The 19,790-nt window shown below is 35.0% G+C and overlaps 1 protein-coding gene and 1 long non-coding RNA gene across 2 annotated transcripts in view; both read right to left on the bottom strand.

Moving 5' to 3' along the window:
- Window positions 1-19,790, bottom strand: part of LOC138695280 (uncharacterized) — an 815,404-nt gene that overhangs the window by 532,818 nt on the left and 262,796 nt on the right. The gene's annotated exons all lie outside the window — the stretch shown is intronic.
- On the bottom strand, window positions 8,854-11,047 carry LOC138695277 (uncharacterized). Its single transcript, XR_011331111.1, has 3 exons — window positions 10,920-11,047; window positions 10,566-10,654; window positions 8,854-9,326 (listed from the first exon to the last, which is right to left on the bottom strand). It is a non-coding gene; the product is annotated as an uncharacterized lncRNA (long non-coding RNA).

Genomic DNA, 19,790 nt, shown 5'->3' with positions numbered 1-19,790 from the left:
CCATAGATAGTTGCTAACCACTAGGATCGCTACTATCGCCTCATTACAGACAACGCGAAATAGTACCTGCACAATCTATTGTTTCTAGTACCCTCACAACTCAAGCTTCGTGACTGTATATACTAGACTGTGATTCTACTTCCAATTATCAAGACTTGAACCGAAGTCTTCAGCATGTTAAATCGACGCTGTAGACGTTGCGATAAAGTTATCATTTGTTTTTCTGTAAGCTTCTAGCAAGTGGGAGTATATAGATGCGAGGGATATTTGTCAAGTTTATAGTGGTACTAGAGAGCTGGAAGAGAACGAAGAGCGTAACGTTTTTCCTCAGGGTGTCATTACACGTGTACAGGCTTTCTATCCCATAGGTAATATAAAGAACAATTAACAACTTATATTCTCAGGAAATTCGCTTCTTCAGGCCTGCTAACTGCCTAACATTGAACGATAAAACTGTCAGAAATGACGAACTTGCCACTACTGTGGCTTTGCAACAGGGTTTAAGCCACAGTCACATTTGTCGCATTTGGCTACTCGACTTCTTAAATGCAATAGACTTTGAATGTATTTAGTATTTATTTATTTAACCTGGTAGAGATAAGGCCGTCAGACCTTCTCTGCCCCTCTACCAGGAGATTAAAAGTATAACATGAAGAATAAAATTACAATTACAATTACAAATAAAATTACAATTAGTATTAAATTTACAATTGCAATTACAATAAAAACCAAAGTACGAAAATATTACCTGACTAATGAAAGCTAGATAATTTATCATAGAAAAACAAAGAATGTAAATGTGCAAAAATGTGACAACCACATTGGACTTCAGAAACGAAGATGGTAATGGAGAAAATGAAATCAGAGATGTTTGAACTAATCTGAATTTAAATGAAATGCTAATGCTATAAGCAATGTTCAGAAAGATTGAGCAATAGATGTTCAGGAATTGATTTCGAAGAGTTGCTGCAACTCATGTAAGTTAAGTAAACAATTTCTTCTAATTGATTTATATAATTCTATCGCATACTGTGAATGTTAGCGAGGATTTAGTTGCATGAATCTTGTAAAAACTGAAATTAGAAACCGCCTTTCAGTAAAAAGAGTTAGCACTCTGCTAACAAATCTTGAAGGGCCTACTAGTAAAGAATTTCAATGTTTAGAGTGCCCATAAAAAACGTATTTTAATGTGATGTAAATTCAGCAGTAAATTGATTCTAAATATACCTATGTCTAATGATTTACTTACATAATTATATCTAGAGTGTGGTAAGATTTATTGAAAACTCCAAGAAACAAATTACATAACTTTATGTTTCTGCATACTTTATTAACCCTTAGCGGCCAGCTAGTATTATGGTCATGACGTGATAAATATGTTATAAATTGTACGTTATACATAAAATATGTTGATATCCTTTAATTTTATACAACATTAAGGACACTGCACTTGATTCAAACAATATATTTTTCTAATGTTCTTTTCTTTTTCTTAAAAAAGGAGCAAGATTATTTCAAATGCAGTCAACTGAAACCCCGTCAGCTTCCATGCGTAGCATTACACCGATTGCTTTACATGGGCCCTCCCCATCCTTTACCACAGGCTCAATTGGCCCGCGATCTTAGGGACGATATACTGGCCGGTCATATCTTGTGCGCCTTAAACCGCTCGGCTAACGAATCTAATACAATTTACCCGATTATGCAGGTGTACGAACCGCTGGTTAAGAGTTAGACATTTGCGTGCAAGAGTGGTGTAAGTCTTCCGGCTTCTAAAGCTTAATTTTATATTTCTGCACAATTATTTATAATATTGCACAAACATGTCGCAATTTGCACAAATATAATTTTTCATTTGTGCATTTTTGCGAAAATTATTTATTTTCTAGCTTAAAACCTGCTTTGCAATATCAGAGATCTCCGGGAATCACTGAAAGATGGCATTTTCACAAACTAATTTTTACTTATTTCGAAAAAATTCAGACTTATATCACTTTTCGAAAGATGTTACATATCGTTGGTACAGTACTATTGTATAGGCAGGTAATTGCAAATCTATTGTACATTAAACGTAACTAGGCAATAGTTTTGCACATCCAAACTATTGTCTCCATGTGTAGTAATACTGCATAATGGACTTTGAAAATATTTGTAAAAAATAAAAAACATAATGGATCCCTAAGCTTACCACTTAAATAATCTACTGAAGTAGATAAAAAAAACCCGGAAAGAATTTACTTACATAGTTGTAATACTATACATGCGATATTGTAGTTATTTTTTATATTATACTCAAAAGCTATGCATAACTTACTGAGCGCCAGTTAGTAGACAAATGTCGTTTTGTGGGTAGCAAGGGAAAGATATTCTTTATAATCCAAAATGTAAGACATTTAGCATTATTTATGAATTATTGTATGGCTTACGTAGAGGCCTGTATCCTGTAACTCATTTTATAGGGAGCACGTCCATCTTTTATTTGGAGCGGGGGTTCGGGGTTCGATTCCAGCTATCGGCTATCCTGGCTTTGATTTTTCGTGATTTTCCAAGAATCTTCAGCCTAATATTGGGATTTTACAGGGACACTGACGTTCAAAGATATCTGGCCCTACTAATCGATAGTGATCGATAAATTTGTTAGTGCAAGTGTGGCTTCTTTAGCTATTACTTCTATGAATAGATTGCGAAGATAGTAGTCAGTGTTGCCAATCGTACATAAATATACCGGCATTATATAATTCAATTCTTCATTTCACTCTGCTGATTGTAAAACAACAATGGGTTTAGTAGAAACCGCTGCTATTGTCAATTATAAGAACACACGCTCTCGCCATGAAACAATACTAACAATACCATCCCATCGCACCTCCTCATACTCATCCTCTTTCACAATAGCCCTGCCAAGACTCTGGAATTCGTTACCTGCTAGCATCAGGGACTGTCGAAATAAAATTCAATTCAAACGCAAACTTACTAGGCACTTGGTCAGTAATTGAGACTCGTTCAGACATGGTTTCTTGTAAATAGTTCTTTTAATCTACCAAAAAATATCTCAATATCCGGTAATTTCATCACTATAGAATTTTGTTATTGTAGGTTTAATTTGTAATTTAATAAATAGAAAAATATTCTTTGTTCTTAACTTCTATGATAAAATGTCTAGCTTTCATTAATCAGGTATTCTTGTCGTACTTTAATTTATATTGTAATTGTAATTGTAAATTTAATATTAATTGTAATCTTATTGTTCATGTTATAGTTGTAATCCCCTGGTAGAGGGGCAGAGAAGGCCTGACGGCCTTATCTCTACCAGGTTAAATAAATAAATCTAATCTAATCTAATCTAATCTAATCTAATCTAATCTAATCTAATCTAATCAAATCTAATCTAATCTAATCTAATCTAATCTAATCTAATCTAATATTTTTGCTTAACATTTAAGTAGTAACGTGGGGGTCATGTTCACCCACAGTGTTATATGTTGGTTTGTATTATTTTTACGCTGTAGGCCTAGTTTACATTGCCCAGCTTATCAGTACCTTCCTGGAAGAGTGTCGGCAATACGACTACATGATAATTTCCAGTTTATCACTGTCATTTGTTGCGTTAATTTAAATTTTCTAGGCTGGGGGTTCTGGTGACCCCCACGCGGCTACTAATGTCATAAATTAGTCCACAAATAGTATAGTGTTATTTTGTGATTCTATACGTGAAATCTCTTTCTCTAGAAATAATGGCAAGTAATGATGCTTATGAGCTAGAAGATTTAAATAGAACCAGGTTATTTCATATTTTAATTCGTGTTTTTAATTGGAGGGTCACTCTAACCTTCACGCGACTACTAACGTTACAAATCAGTCCACAAGTCTTACAGTGTTACTTTTGTTGTGTATATACATGCAAATTATTACTTAAGAACATTCTGGCAAGCAATGACCCATGTGAGCTAGAAAGTTTATATGGAACTATGAATTTTATATTTTAATTCGTATTTTTGCTTGGGGGTCACTTTGACCCCACGCGAGTACTTATGTCACAAAAGTTTTCGAGAATATTTAAGTTGTTGTTGTTATCTAATGCTGGGCTTTGGCAACGAAGCCATTAGCGTTCTTGCTCTCCATTATTTTTCTGTGGTGGATCCATCAGGTAGAACTTCACAGGTTATGAGATGATCTTCAGTCATTTCTTCTTCTTTGTTGCATAGAGGGCAATTTGGATTTGTGTAAATTCCTATTTTATTCAAGTGTGTGGCCAAATAATCGTGTTCTGTAAACAGTCTGAATTTTGCTAATTGACCTAATGGCAAATGCTAACAATATAGCCTACTGAACGATAGGACTAACCCTTTAATTAGCGAAACTTCATTTCTCACACTAGTTTATTAAACCTTGTCGGACTGTAAAGAAAACAACTATCGCAATGTCCATATTTTATATGTTGTACAATATGAGCTGTTGGCCATGACTAGTTACATGACATGTATAGCAAGAGCAGTGAGTTTTTAAGTGTCATATTGTTGTTTTAGAAATATTTGTGCGCCTTTCAGATGGTTCATTACTTTATGAACATATTCCTGAGTTTTTCGAAATATTATGTATGGTTTTTACTGCTTTCCATTACGAAAATTTTTGAAATTTATGATTTGATCTTTTAGTTGTTTACATAGCAACAGTGTTTTTTTTCCTCTACATTTTTTCCTACTTTTTTTTCTACATTTTTTTTCTACATTTTATTATACTAGTTATATCTCTATCAATAGTATTTCTGAATTAAGGCTACGAACATATAAATCTCCAGTTATGAATAACTTTAGTTGTGTTGGTCTAATAACTCACAGACACGCAATTTCTTTGGACAGATAATTTGAGAACCAATATCGAAACTAATCAGTGACTGAAGATTGGGCTTTCGTCTTCTTATTTAACTAATAATATACATTATAAGACAAGATTGTCACCATATGTGTATTACAGTGCAAGTTAAATATTTAAATCGGATTGAGAATTAGTTTACATATGAATACAGAGTCGAGTGAACGAACTTTCCAGTATAATCAATCAAATACAGAGGATTCATCACAATCTGATATTTCACAATCGCAAGTTAGTAGCCAACATCCTTGTCCTCATTGTGGTGGATTCTATAAAGGTCCCCTCGGTGTTGCTATACACATTAGTCGAGCACACCCTATCCAACACAGACAGTCTATCTTGTCTAGACAATCCAAAACACTACAGTCTAAACCTAGTGAGCCTCAGCCTGGTAGCTCAGTTAATAGAGACCCACCTGATACGCACAACATTACGTCAGAAGATAGTAATTGCTTCCCCAAGATGATGGTCTTACTGCATATAAGAAAGAAATGTTAAAATGGAAACTGGAATTCGCGAAGACCAACACCGACGAAGATTTCTGTACTAAAGTTCAGGATTTCCTTAATTTTCTTTCTAGAGCCATCCATTTACTTCCCGGTCCTAGACATCCGACAGTGCGTTTTTACGAAGCGCGACATCAACGCCGACAGTTCAACAATCAGAAATGCTACAAACAATCCAGCAATCCTGAACGAGCAACCAAGAGGGCTAGAGAAAAGAGACGTGAAAAGTATGAATGCCAGAAAACTCAGTTTCTTTATTACAATCAGAGGAGAAAGGCAGTTAGGTCAGCACTTAACGGTCAATGCACATCCTGTAAAGTGGATATTAACAAGATCCATCATCATTTTTCTTCACGACTATCAACTGAAAATCTTTGTGAACGTCCAGAATATTCTCCCGTTATAACTGAATCACAGCAAGTTGTTCTAGGTAGCACAGAAAATCTTGTTATCACGAAACAAGAAGTAGCATTCGCTGTCAGCAAGATAGCTGTAGACACAGCCCCAGGTCCTGACTATGTACTTGTGCGGGCTTTGAAAGACGAAACATCCTACGAGGTAATAGCTATGATAGCGACCACTATGCTGACAAAATCTTTAGTATCAGTTTGCCTCAAACAAGCCAGGACAGTATTACTTTATAAAGGTGGGGATGAAATGAATCTTGAAAACTGGAGACCCATAACGATTTGTTCTGTGGTCAGACGGATAATAGAACGAATTCTTGATTTCTGCCTGAGAACTTTAATTAATGTCTGCGAAAATCAAAGAGGGTTTATTAATTCCCCCGGTACCCTGATAAATACATCAATTCTCGAGTCGGTTTTAGTTCCTGCAAAGTCTCAGAAGATGTAACATTAGTATTTCTCGACATAAGTAAAGCTTTTGACAATGTGGGTTACAAACACCTCCAGAACACTTTGCTAGGACTTGGATTGCCTTCCAAATTATCAAACCTAATACTAGAGCTGTAGAGAGATAATAAAACTCAAATAGAAACGAGAACGTACAAAACCAAACAAATCACTATCAAGAGAGGAGTTATGCAGGGTTCACCGCTCTCTCCCTCCCTTTATAATATATCAACTGACCATATTCTTGAAGAACTTTCTACTCATGAATTGCAAGAAGAGAATGGATTTTCAGTTTCTCCACGACTACCGAAGATAACATCATTAGGTTTTGCAGATGACACCGTGATTGTTGCTAGAAATGAAGACTCACCACGAGTACTGGTTGAACTTGCCATAACTAGATTTAACGAAATTGGTCTCAACATAAACATAGGCAAATGCAAATGCATTTCTGTAACCAAAGGATTTTTTAATTACAAATCACTTGACTTAATTTCTGGCCAAATAATTCCGTCAATTGTCCCAGAAGAAAATATAAAATATCTCGGTGTAAGCTACCACACTTCTACTGTATTTGATGCATTCAAGTGTATGGAAAAGTTAAAGAACAAACTAGATATCCTTGCATCAACTCCTCTATTACAGCATCATCAGAAATATTCTGTGTTATGCAGCTACATCTGCCCTACTTTGATTTATCAGTTTCAGACAATACCACTGAACAAAATACCAGCCAAATTTCATTCTGATGCCGATGTTCTCATTAAAACCACATTTAAGGTAATACTCCAGCTTCCCACCGACACACCAGACAACATGCTTTATGCGGACAGAAAATACAAGGGATTGGTACTATTTAAATCTAGCTGGGAAGCTTTTTTGCAGCATATCAATGCATGTCAGAGCTTACAACGATCCAAAAATATCCATATAAAGGCCTGTCGCAACTTGTCTAATGAAATTGGGGTTTGTTTAAATAAACTTGACTTCAAAACATCTCTTCTGACTCACTTCAAGTGAAAAAATTGAGACAAGAGCTCAGGGAGCGAGCATTTCAATCTTGGTGCTCCTTAAATCAGAAAGGGAAAGGCGTCATCCTCTATAAGGAGTTCACTCCCGCCAATAAATGGATCCGACAACCTGATCGCCTCACTAGCAGTGAATGGAGACAAGCTCTTAAAATGACAGCTAATGTTTGTTCTATGCGTGCTATACCAGGAAGGTCCCGAGACGTAATCCACTGTCGTCGTTGCGTCAGTGAGAGTGAAACTCTTGGCCACGTTTTGGGTGCCTGTCCTTTCAGCGAGACACTGCGGAACTCTAGACAACACAGAATCAGGTCCATGATTGCCGAAGCCTTGAGGAAGAAAGGTCTCACTGTGCACGAAGAAGTCAATGGCATCTCTCAAGAGGGATCCTGTCGGCGAATTGACATGCTTGCCATTCCACCAGGCTCTACATCCGCCTACATTATCGACCCGACAGTCAGGTTCGAGGCACAGGAACAACAGCCCGCTGACGTCCACGCAGAAAAATGTAGAATTTATGAGCCCACAGTTCCATTCTATTTGGAGAAATATCACCTCACCTCCATTGAAGTAGTTGGGCTAATGGTTGGCGCTAGGGGCACAATACCTCGCCTCTTTGCCAGTTTCTGCAAGAAGTTCCAGCTGAACAAAGACTTCATTCGTGATGTTTCCCTTGCCGCTATCAGAGGATCACTTGCCATTTTAAAATACCATCTGTACTTTGTTTCTTAAAAAGGGAGAATTTTGCTCGAATATCTAATCTGTTTGTTTACTATGTTTAGGCCTGTTATGCATGGTATTATCTTTCCTGTACTTACTTTTCCCTTTTGTTCGTTCTCCTCCTTTCTCTTTTATGGTCTTTTTTTGTTTTCACTCAATATGTTTATTATGCTTTGTCCAATGAGGCAGTCCCGTCATTGGGAAGGCTGCTTATAAAATTATAAACCTAGTAGGCCTAGTTATTGTGAAATTTTAATTTTCCTACCAATTTTTTTCTATTGTTCTATTCAAATTATAGGATATACCCTATTAACCGTTGTATCCTTTGTCAATTTAAGGGTTAATCTACATAATCATTTTCCCCCCGTACATTTTTAACCGCCCCAGTAATGGTGTCATCTAATAAGAATTAGCGGAACTGTTTCAAGGTTTGTCAATTTGTTATATCTTTGGTTCTGACTTATCCCGTAGTTGTAAAGTTCGCTTACACTGTCATAAAATCGTAGGTCAAATATCTTTTAACGTCAGTGTACCAATAAATTTAAACGGTCACGACCCGCTTCCTGCCCAATCCTAACAATCATAACATCATTATGTTTCCATCTTCTGATCTTCCACGACTGGTAGGCCACCTACCAATAAGTATCGCAACTGCGTGCGTGCTTCCCTTTATATATAGCGAGAAAAAAGTCATTAGAGGGAAAACCGCTGAAGAGTGAATAAATCCAACAGAGAAATATAATTTTAAACATAATTATCCATTTAAAATACACAGGGCAAACTTGGTTAATTTCCTGATATTTCTTTTTAAATTTACCACGAAATTATACCAGGGACAAAAGTAACATTGATAATAAGTTATAGTGTAAATTACATATCGTCGCTTAAGAACCAATACCGCGTAACTGACAAAATGTAAATTTTACAGGAGAAGGAAAAAACCGAATAAAAACCATAAATATAACGCAATAGTCTTGAAAAGTGGTGTATGGCTATGAAATAGCATAACTAATTTGTAACTAAGTGAAAATGGATGATCATGGCCGTACACATTTGGCCATGTCACTTACGCGGTATTGGAACTCTGCCGTTGACTACATTTTGTTAGTTACGCGGTATTGTGAGACAACTTTAGCAGCTTCAAGATACATGCCGAAAAGCGTTTTCTTTGCGTGTAAACTGCCTTCTGGAAATATTATTCGTGCTCTTGTATATGTCAATATGTTATCTGAATTGTTGTCCTACCATCTGACTTGAGGTCAAGGTCGGTAGGCTGTAGCTTGAATCAGCACTAGATTACGTTCCAGACAATGATTGCTGCATTCTTAGTCAATCAAATGCTGAAACTGGGAAAGGATAAAGAAGACACAGTTCAATGTTTATTGTTATAATAATAACAATAATAATAAAAATAAAATAATAATAATAATAATAATAATAATAATAATGACAATCTGATACCAGGTACTTTATTTTTACACTACGTATTTGATTGAATAGATAAGTAGAATTGTTACTAAAAATGTTGCTAACAAATATAATTTTATAATAAAATAATGAATAATAACAATATTATTATTATTATTATTATTATTATTATTATTATTATTATTGACAATGGACTTGACTGACTTGCGAATAATGAAAAGAAAATCATATAAAAATGTAATAATGTGATGATAATTTTTCAGGCACAATATTTGTTAAACACAATAAAGAAATAATTATAGGTCTATGCTGAAATCACAAAAAGTAATCCTTGAGTAACCCTAGTGTGGAATACTATAATAAAAACTATGGCACAATTGGTTCTATATACAATAATGTGACGGTAATTTACGCAGGCTACTAATGCTCTTTTTTTCTGTGCTTTTGCACGAGAATATGTTTTTTTTTTTTCTGAAGGGACGCCATCAGTACTATTAGCTAACCTATATCGCACAGTTCATTCTTTAATTCCCAATGTACACAGAAACATCTTTTTGCAAACCTGAATTTTTTTCTCAGCAACTTTCAGGTTGTAGACAAATGTTCGTAGGAGTGAAATCCAACTGAAAGATTTGATACGTAAAGGGTCTTCTGTTCCTTTCCAGAATGCCTGAAAGATGTGTCTTCTCTCATTAAAAATTAAATTACAGCCCCTTACTTTCGAATTTTGGCACATTTTATAACTACACTCTGGCCCCAAATTCCTTGCATCTCATTCCGTATCATGTGTCACATTGCCATTTTCGATCTCTAGTAGCTAAGATAAGCTTCCTCTTCCATTCTAAGTTTTCTATTTTTCATTTTCTTCCACTTACCCTTTTGTGGCTTTGAACTTCTTTCTCTTTTCTGTCAAATGTCCATGAAACGCTTGTAGATTCTTCTCTTTACCTTTTTCTGACGAATGTAAAGATGTAGAATAAGTAGCACTCACGAATTCTTCGGGGTCGTCTACATCTGAAGACGTATCCGAAATTTGGTGTAGATCCTTCATTGACGGGGTATTGTCTTCAGTTTCTGTCCTATCCTATTTCTAGCGGTATTATTTTAATAGTGTGCTTTAAATCATACCAGACTGCATAATACGATCATAATCTTACCGGTAACATTGGACGGACAATGCCTGATCTGCAGCAGCCATTTTCAGAAGGACGGTTTTCTTTTGCATTTGAATTATCAGGCAGTACACCTACGAATAAGATGAGATTACTAGTGTTTATAAATGTGATATAAATGGCTTAAAACATGTGTAGTAAATATTATCATCAATTTAGATCTTCCTCCTACCGGAGGAAATGGAAGGAACAAGCTCAGCACCACTGAATGTAGCGTAAATTATTTTAGCGGTCCATTCATGATTATTTACATAAAGTACTTAAATTAAGTTTGCTGTTTTGATTCCGTAACTGAAGAAAAATAAACGTTTAATAACTGTGATATTTCTTATGCCATACCTTCGTTAATGTTCACAGAAGTTTCTCCCGTCTTGAATGCAGAACATAGCACAGATAGGATTTCGTTCTCGCTGAACTGACTGTCGTCTGATTCATTATCCATTTCTTTTCTTGTATCTGTAGGCCTATATGATAATAAAATAATTAATGTACTATATTTCAGTGAATGAACTTGCAGCCAAGATTCTGCGGGAATTCAGCTCAATTAACATTCAATTAGTGAAATAATTCTATTATATTTAACTTTTCAATAATTGAAACTGAACACTTCTTTAATCTTCTCAGAATATTACACACTGTTGATACAATTTCATAAGGCAGTAACGAGAACCAGCTTCCGTACTGAGGGCGCGCAGGGAGTAGACATAACAGCCTATCTGTTGTCAGATACGCGGTATTTCCAACAGACTTCTCGTGACTTCAGATACGCGGTATTGTACCCCCCTCCTTCGCACGCAGGCCATTCATGTAATCAAATTCCCGCGCTTGTCAATGCATGCAGATGACAGTGGAGGTATCATCTGTGCAAAAAAACAGTTTTGACCAAAAATGTCAGTTACGCGGTATTGGTTCTTAAGCGACGATATTTTTTCTCATTATCTTATATATTATACTTAATTGTTTGCATCTGTATGTTATATAGTACGGTTTTGCTACTCAACTTTTTATGTCGTGTAACCCACATGTATTCTCCATTAGTATATTAACTGTATATTATATCTCAAGTGAATTAATCGTCGAGTTTATCTCGAGCAGTTTGTCTTATACATTGTATATATTATATTCCCCTTATATTATGTAACTGGTTATAATTATATGTAGTTTTCTACTTTATTTTATAGTGTCCTTATATTATGTAACTGATCTGGACTATTAATTTGTAATTGTCTACTTTATTTTATGTAATATCTAAGGTATCTTCTTTTGTGTTGTTTTGTATTCTATTACACGACTTTGTATTTAATGTATTTTATTCAAAACTGATTAAATGGAAGAGAAGACCTTATGGCCTTAACTCTGCAAGGAAAAATAAATCTATTATTACTACTACTATAACATAGATTTCTTTCATTGCTCTCTTGCAGTGTCGTGAGTGGATGTTTCGAAAATAACTTGAAGAGCTGCGAGGTCTACAGCTTTAAATTTGTGAGTGAATACACCATGCGTTTCCTTTGTTAAAAGAAGAGTTTTTTTTTTTTTTTTGCTGTGTGCGCTGGTCCAAATTGTTTTCAATGGTAAGTACTGAATTTGTGTACTTCTTGGTGAAAAATATGTGCCTATTAATGCACTGTTTATGTAACACAGCCTTATCTTGGAATGCTATTTTTTCTCATTCCATGAGTCCATTTTTTTTCTTTAAATTTTTTCTATGCCATAACATTTTCTAGTGGAAGAACGTAACTATTTGTGTAGTATTCACAGCACCTCTGATATATTGTGCATGTCGAGAATGTTGCAGATGTCAGATAATCAAATGTGGGAAGAAATACAATATAAATCAGTGGTCGTCAGCACTCGCTGAAATGGGTAAAGTGCAACGAGTGCAAAGTAATATGTTCCGTCGTGCAGAAGGGAGAGGCAGTAAGCATACCCGTCAACAGCCATGAATGTACGCCAGTGCAATGTCTTATACGTAGGTAAGAGAGCTAGCCCGAGGGTGCTATGTGCTGATGACCGCTGATATAAATGATATGAAAGAGACAATTGATTGTGTCTTAAACAATTGAAAACTGCGCAGAGAAAGCTCGTCTTTTTCTTGGCAGGTTTGACGAAAACCAAAAGAGACAAAGACAGCAGGCAAGGAAAATGACATTTCCAGACTCTCAAGTGAGTTCAAGAGTTAGACAACGAAACAGCCTCACCTTAAGAGTTAAACATAGAAGATCTGAGATCCGTGCTTAAAGAAAAGCCGAATGATAAGCGTAATGATTTGTTGCGATCTTGCTCAGGAAATTTCGAAAACTGCAAACATAGCGAAAGATGGATCCAGTGTGTCAGTTATGATCAGTTGTTTCATTAAATACGTCAAGATCATTCAAAATACCGAAATAACTTTAATTGTTTGGATTGTAGGTATAAATCTGACTGCGGAATTTAAAATTTTACGGAATATGCCTAAATATTTTGAATTTAAAGACTATCACGAAATTGCTCCTGTACTATCACGAAATTAAACTAGTCCTCCTAGGACGACAATTTTTTTTGTTTATTTCTATTGCTTCTTTGCAATTATTCTATAAATTTATTTGAGGTAAAAATGTTGACATGTAATTTCCTGAAATCTAACAATGCATGTACATTAAAGACACTATTTTTTTTTTAAACCGAACATTATTTTTGCACCAAAACCTTAGTATCACGAAATTAGTCAAGTCTGTCCTACTGAAACATAACGTAATGTTATTTAAAGTGTGCGAAATTCGGACTAGGAACATTGTAAGTGATGCAATCCTACAAACAAAATAAAAACATTTTAACATGAGTATTGTACACTACTTCGTATACCGAAAACGTTTAATTAAAAACGATTAATTAAAGCATAAAAAAATCAGGTACGTACGGAGAAAAGTGACAATTGCGTATGATTAAGATTAGCTGAGGTAACACTAAGTTAGAATGTTATAGGAGGGTGTAGTTCTGCAGAAGGAAAAGAGGAAACTTCAGAATGAATACTGTTGCCAACAAAAATTACAAAAAAGCATGTATTTAAGATCGGTGTCAACTTACAGTATATTATAAGAACAGTTTCGGCATCTACGTCCTTTTTCAAATGAAAGGAATTTAAAGTAGTTACTAGGGAATCATTTTTCAATTTCAAGACTGGCATAAAGCACATTACTATAATAAACAATATTTAGAATATGGAATATACTCTCATTACAACATTCTAAATTCTGAAACGATTTTGTTTCCCACGATATCGGTTATATTCCTGTGCTACATTGAATAACCATATTGTCACACTATACTTTACATTCGATCTCCGTTACCTAGCTCGGCAGAAACATGTCCGCTGACATACTCCAAGCATTACAGCACATTATCTTTATACTCAATGCCAAGTAAAAAGCTACGACTAATACAGGATGAACCGTAATAAATGTGATTAATAACAGGGGGTTATTCTTAGATATTAAAATAGTACATTATGCAACGAGCCTATAATGATAGTAATTAAGAATCGAGTATGGATATTTATGAAACGAGCGCAAGCGAGTTTCATAATTTTTTAATACGAGCTTCTTAATTACCATTATAGGCGAGTTTCATACGACTTTTTATGCTCGATCATATTTCTAACTTGAAAATACCGGTATTCAGATGTATACATTTTATTTGTATCTGACAAGATCGGAAGTGACCTTGTTCTAGGTCGTGAATTGTGAGATGTGCGCAGACGCGAAAGTATTGATTTTTTCCGAGGAACAATAATGTCATTGACCTTGATGTATAGTCCCGTTAAACTTGATAATATTATAATATTATAACCTTGATTATTGAATTCGACATTGAAAAACGAGATGACAAATTGAATTTATTTGAATATTATTTACAATTAACGCTAATTATTATAGTAACAGAACATAACCTTCTGCGACAGTATTGGATTTCCAGCCTCCGTGACTTTTCGCTAATTATCTTTCGATTGTATATCCGAGAATAATCGATACTTGCGGTTTTATAACGGTACAAAGCTGACTTGTCATTGGCTGAACACATGTAAGCTGAGTTATCATTGGCTGAAGACCTGTACTTTAATGAGTAGGTGTACTTTAATGACATACATTAAAGGCTGCTACCAGATGTATAATTAGTACATTTCGGCATGATCGAGCATAAAGAAATTTTAAATGTTACATTTGTTCGGATCAAGTTTTTGTACATTTACAGGACAAAACTAAAATTCTTTCTCTAACTTATGATCTTAATACACTGCTCTCTTAAATTGACTAATACAGAATGTTCCAAATTAATGTACACACATTTTGAAACACTATTTCTCAGCAATGAGATGAGACAGAAATACGATTTTTGCGGTTTTGTATTCCTTAAGCCCGTATATGTTCAAAATGTCCCACAGTACACTCTCAACAACGACCTACAACAGAGCGACATATCAACTAGATTGTTGCTAATAGAATATCATTACAGGCATGTTCAATCTGAACTCTCATTTCCTCTTGTGTTTGTGGTTCTGTGGCGTACAATGTATCCTTTAGAGCTCCCTATAGCTAGAAGTCTGGAGGGGTTAAATCCGAAGATAGAGGTGGGAGCTCCGCAGCACTTCCTCTTCGCCCTATCCATCTCTGGGTCGTCCTCATTTGGTGCGTGGACAAGTCTCGGAATGTAAGGCTTCCATTTTTGAGCTCACAAAATTCGATGAACACTGGATTTGCTGATAATAATCTCACGAGAACATTGCCTCATTGACTTTTTTGGGGATAGGGCAAAAGCCTGCATGACTGCATCAAAACTCTCGTTATCGGTAGAATTCCTCTTTCTTCCCCACCGCCCTTTCAACACATCTTGCACCATTTCGTCGACTTCAAATTTGTCTCGGATTCTTGTGATAGTTGACCTTGTTAGTGGTTGTGTTCTAAATTCAACCCTCCAACGCCGTTGAACCTCAATAGCATTCTCCACTTTCCAATAACATTTCAGTATCCACTTACGTTCATCGGACGGTAATTGCACCGCTATGTTTGTTAATAAACAGATGAACAAGTTTCAATGCTTTCCACTACCTTCTGAATCATAAACCGCAAAAATCGTGTTTCTATCTTATTTGTTTGCTGTGAAATAGTATTTCAAAAAGTATAGACATCAATTTGGGACACTCTGTATATTGGGAATTTAATCAATGGCTCTTTAAAAACACTCTATGTAATGTTTCATATAAAATATTTCTTTTTTCTAAAAGGGATGCAAAAAATCAGCAAAATTTTATTTAACTTTTTTGTTTGAAATATCTCAAAGAATAACTCAAAGATATTACTTACGGTTTAACCTGTACATCTGTACACTATAACTTTAATGCTTAACTTACCGAACAGAAACGATAAACTTTGTGTCTGCTGGTGAACTTCTTACCTGAAACAAACAAAATATTTCCAATTACCTTATGTATAAGGATATTGCACTCCAGTGCATTATTGTTGAACTATATTTAAAGTATCGGAAATCAATAAAATTTGAAATATTGAGAATGTATTGCAATTCACAATGTTGCAAATGTCTCACTTTCAACGTGAAAGTTTGATGCACTTGACATCCAAAAAATCTGGTAAAACGTTGACGTCATTCAAGCGCGCTACGTAACGCGTACGAAAAAGTCGGTGAGTCCGCTCACGTTAGGAATGTTAGGAGTATTTATGTGGTGTCTGATTCATGCCGTTCATTTTTTTAGACAGCTCAAATAGCAATCGATATATGTGGGAAGTATTTAATGGTTTTGCAGACAGAATCAGGGATGGGTGTAACGTCCGCTAACATCGTTACGTGAATGTTACGACTTTTAGTAGTAACAGTTGTAGTGCCCTAGTAGTAATAATATTTATGTACTTATTTATTTATGTATTTATTTGTTTATTTATTTATTTAACGTGGTACAGATAAGGCCATGAGGCCTTCTCTTCCTCTCTACCAGGGGTTTACAACTGCAATATTAAGAATAGGATTATAATTGTAATTACAATTAATATTATTCTAAATTTCCAAACACAATAAAAATCAAAGTACTAAAAGATTACCTGACTAATAAAGGCTAGATAATTTATTGCAGAAGTTAAGAATAAATAAATAATTATGATGAAGAATCGGTAGAACGGAGAAAAATTCTCTCCGGCACCGAGACTCGAAACTGGGTTTCCAGCTTTACGTGCTGGCGCTTTATCCACCAACATCGGATTCAAGTTCCGATGCCGGATTGAATCCTTCATTTTAAGTTCTACCCACTGTGTTTCTCTTTGTTGGCCTACTCTAGTGTACTGTATCACATTATGTGTGTCACTAAACACAATGTCCAACCACAAGTAGCCTACAGAGGTGCACTCATTACGAGTGACTATGTGACCGGGGTCCAACGGAATATGGCGCCGTCTTGAATCACGAAGTAATTACTTACGCTTTATCAATTCTTCACCATATTGCACTGAAACTCCGTATGTACTTCGGCACATCATAGTAATATAATGAAATAAATAATTGTACAGAAGTGCAAATTAAACGTAGAATAATAAAATTATATAGTGATGAAATTACCGGAGATTGAAATATTTTGTGCTGGAATAGGAGAATTTTTTTACAAGAAGCCATGTCTGAACGAGTCTCATTTACCTAGTAAGTTTGTGAGACATGTTGGTTCAGAAAAGTGTGAATACAATTAATAATTATATATAATAAATTTTCAGTCAAATACACTTTTCAATTTGTGAGGTCAGATAATCTGTTACATCACAATATTTAATACAAAGTCACTAATATTTTCGACTTTAAAAAGTCATCTTCAGGTACATGAGATGCAAACAATTTTAAAAAATAGGTGATAAGTTAATCTAACAATTAATAATATGGTAAGTAATGCACATGCTGGCATTTACAAGTATATAAGTTTCGTGCCTCTTGAGGTAAATTGTACATGGTAAAGCTGAACACTGATGCTAGATTCTCGTGTGTATATAAGACAAGGAGAAGGCACAGCATGATATTAACCTTATACAATTAAAGGCTAAGTATTCTCATTAGATCGTATCATTAAAATTAAATTTGTACAGTTTGATATTAACTATGTTAAAATGTTAAATATAACGTATAAATTTAAAAGAGATGGAGAAGCTGTGATGCAAATGCTGTTGGTGGGAGAGCACGCAGTCTAATTCGTCGTGGTGAATGCCATATTTGTCTGAAAATATTTAAGTTAATAGCTTATTATTAATTTTGAAAAGGTTGTGAGAGCTGATATCAGCATTTTTTAAAGGTTTATTATATTTATACTTACATAGTTGTTCAGTTGTTAGCGTCCAGACAAGGAGGCGTGTTTCACCCGACGTTACATGTTTTAGACTGAGTGATGATGTATGGACAGATAACTGAAAGGGAATACCAGGAGTGACTGTTCGATAACATTTTATTTTATTAAGTGATTAAGTGATATAGGGGATTACTAGTAAGTTTGGTTTGCATTCAATTGTGACGGTGTTGCCTATAGTTCCTGAGGTGGCCAGTCAATAGAGCATTCGGGCGCTAAGCGAAGGGGTCCCGGGATCGATACCCGGCCCCGGAACAATTTTTCCTTGAAATTATTCAAACCTGCTTTACAGGGAGCTACTACCCGAAATACAGATTTGCAATTCAATTTTATTTCGACAGTCCTTGATGACAGCAGATAGCGAATTCCAGAGTTTCGGTAGGGCTATTGTGGATTGTTTTTTATTCTATTGGGTTATTTTACGATGCTGTATCAACATCTAGGTTATTTAGCGTCTGAATGAAATGAAGGTGATAATGCCGGTGAAATGAGTCCGGGGTCCAGCACCGAAAGTTACCCAGCATTTGCTCGTATTGGGTTGAGGGAAAACCCCGGAGAAAACCTCTACCAGTCAACTTGCCCCGACCGGGATTCGAACTCGAGCCACCTGGTTTTGCGGCCAGACGCGCTGACCGTTACTCCACAGGTGTGGACGCTATTGTGGAAGAGGATGAGTACGAGGAAGTACGATGTGATGATATTGTTAGTATTGTTTCATTTTAGTGTTCATGTAATAGTTTTATATTAAACATGTACAGTCAACTTGTTTTGGAAATTGTTTATTTTTTTCGGTTTTCCAACGTTTCTTCTAGTCGTGTTCATCGTTGGATAGGTTTTTATCGAGTCATTCGCTGTTTTTATAATTTTGATAATTTATGATATTAAGTTAATGCGCAAATTAACTCTAAACATTCAAATTAATTTATTTCTTGTGTTTCATTTGGAATAAGCAATGGGCAAATAAGGCATATTAACCGTCCTCCTACCAAGGAGGTAATAGGATTACCTCACTGTTGATTTTTTAGTATTGTTTCTATTTTTGTGCATGTTTATATTTTTAATTCCTTGTATTTTTCTATTATATTTCCACTAAAATTTTGAAGTAAGAATAACATAAATAATTCATTCACTTTAAGAAGTAATTCCCTTTATTCATGTGGGGTGATCATGGTACCCCCTTGGTAGTCTGTACCATGATAATTCCAGGATATTTAATTCAGTCTCAATCTCAATTTTCTTCATTTCTGGGTTTGTTTGGTTCCAAATTACTTCCTTTCGTGTTATTTAAGTCATTACTCATATTGTTATTTATATTATCATCACCTTTGGTTTCCATTTTTTATTCCTGTCTGTTATGGGTACTCTAAAGCGATTTTGTTAAAAATAATTATAAGTGAACCCTTTTTTTTTCGAGAGACCATTGTAGTATAGACGGTGTTTGAATATTTGAATTTCAGCAACGAACTAAATTTCGTTTTACTTGATTTACATTTTCATTTATTTATTTTTAGAAGTTTTATAGATTTTTTATTTTATTTTATTATAAACAAATCTTTTGAAGATGGGCATGGTTCTATAACTTTTATTCCAATATTTAAATTTCAACAAATAACTGAAACGATATTGAATTTATTATGTTATAGTACTGTGACATTCAAAGCTTATAGCTGTGTTGTCCACTATGTCAAAACTATGTAGCTTTGAGGAGTCTGTCTTGAAATGGAAGTTAGCTAAGTTTAAATTTACTGTATACCGGTATGTTATCTTATACTGTCACCAGTAACATATCTAAAGATTTTTAATTTTGGTATGTACGTTTTCAACAATATGGAACGGCGCTTTTG

The sequence above is a fragment of the Periplaneta americana genome, chromosome 2 (genome assembly GCF_040183065.1).
Source record: "Periplaneta americana isolate PAMFEO1 chromosome 2, P.americana_PAMFEO1_priV1, whole genome shotgun sequence".
NCBI classification, from domain to species: domain Eukaryota; kingdom Metazoa; phylum Arthropoda; class Insecta; order Blattodea; family Blattidae; genus Periplaneta; species Periplaneta americana.
The sequence above is the reverse complement of the archived record's forward strand: the minus strand, read 5'-3'. Positions and strand labels throughout refer to the sequence as shown.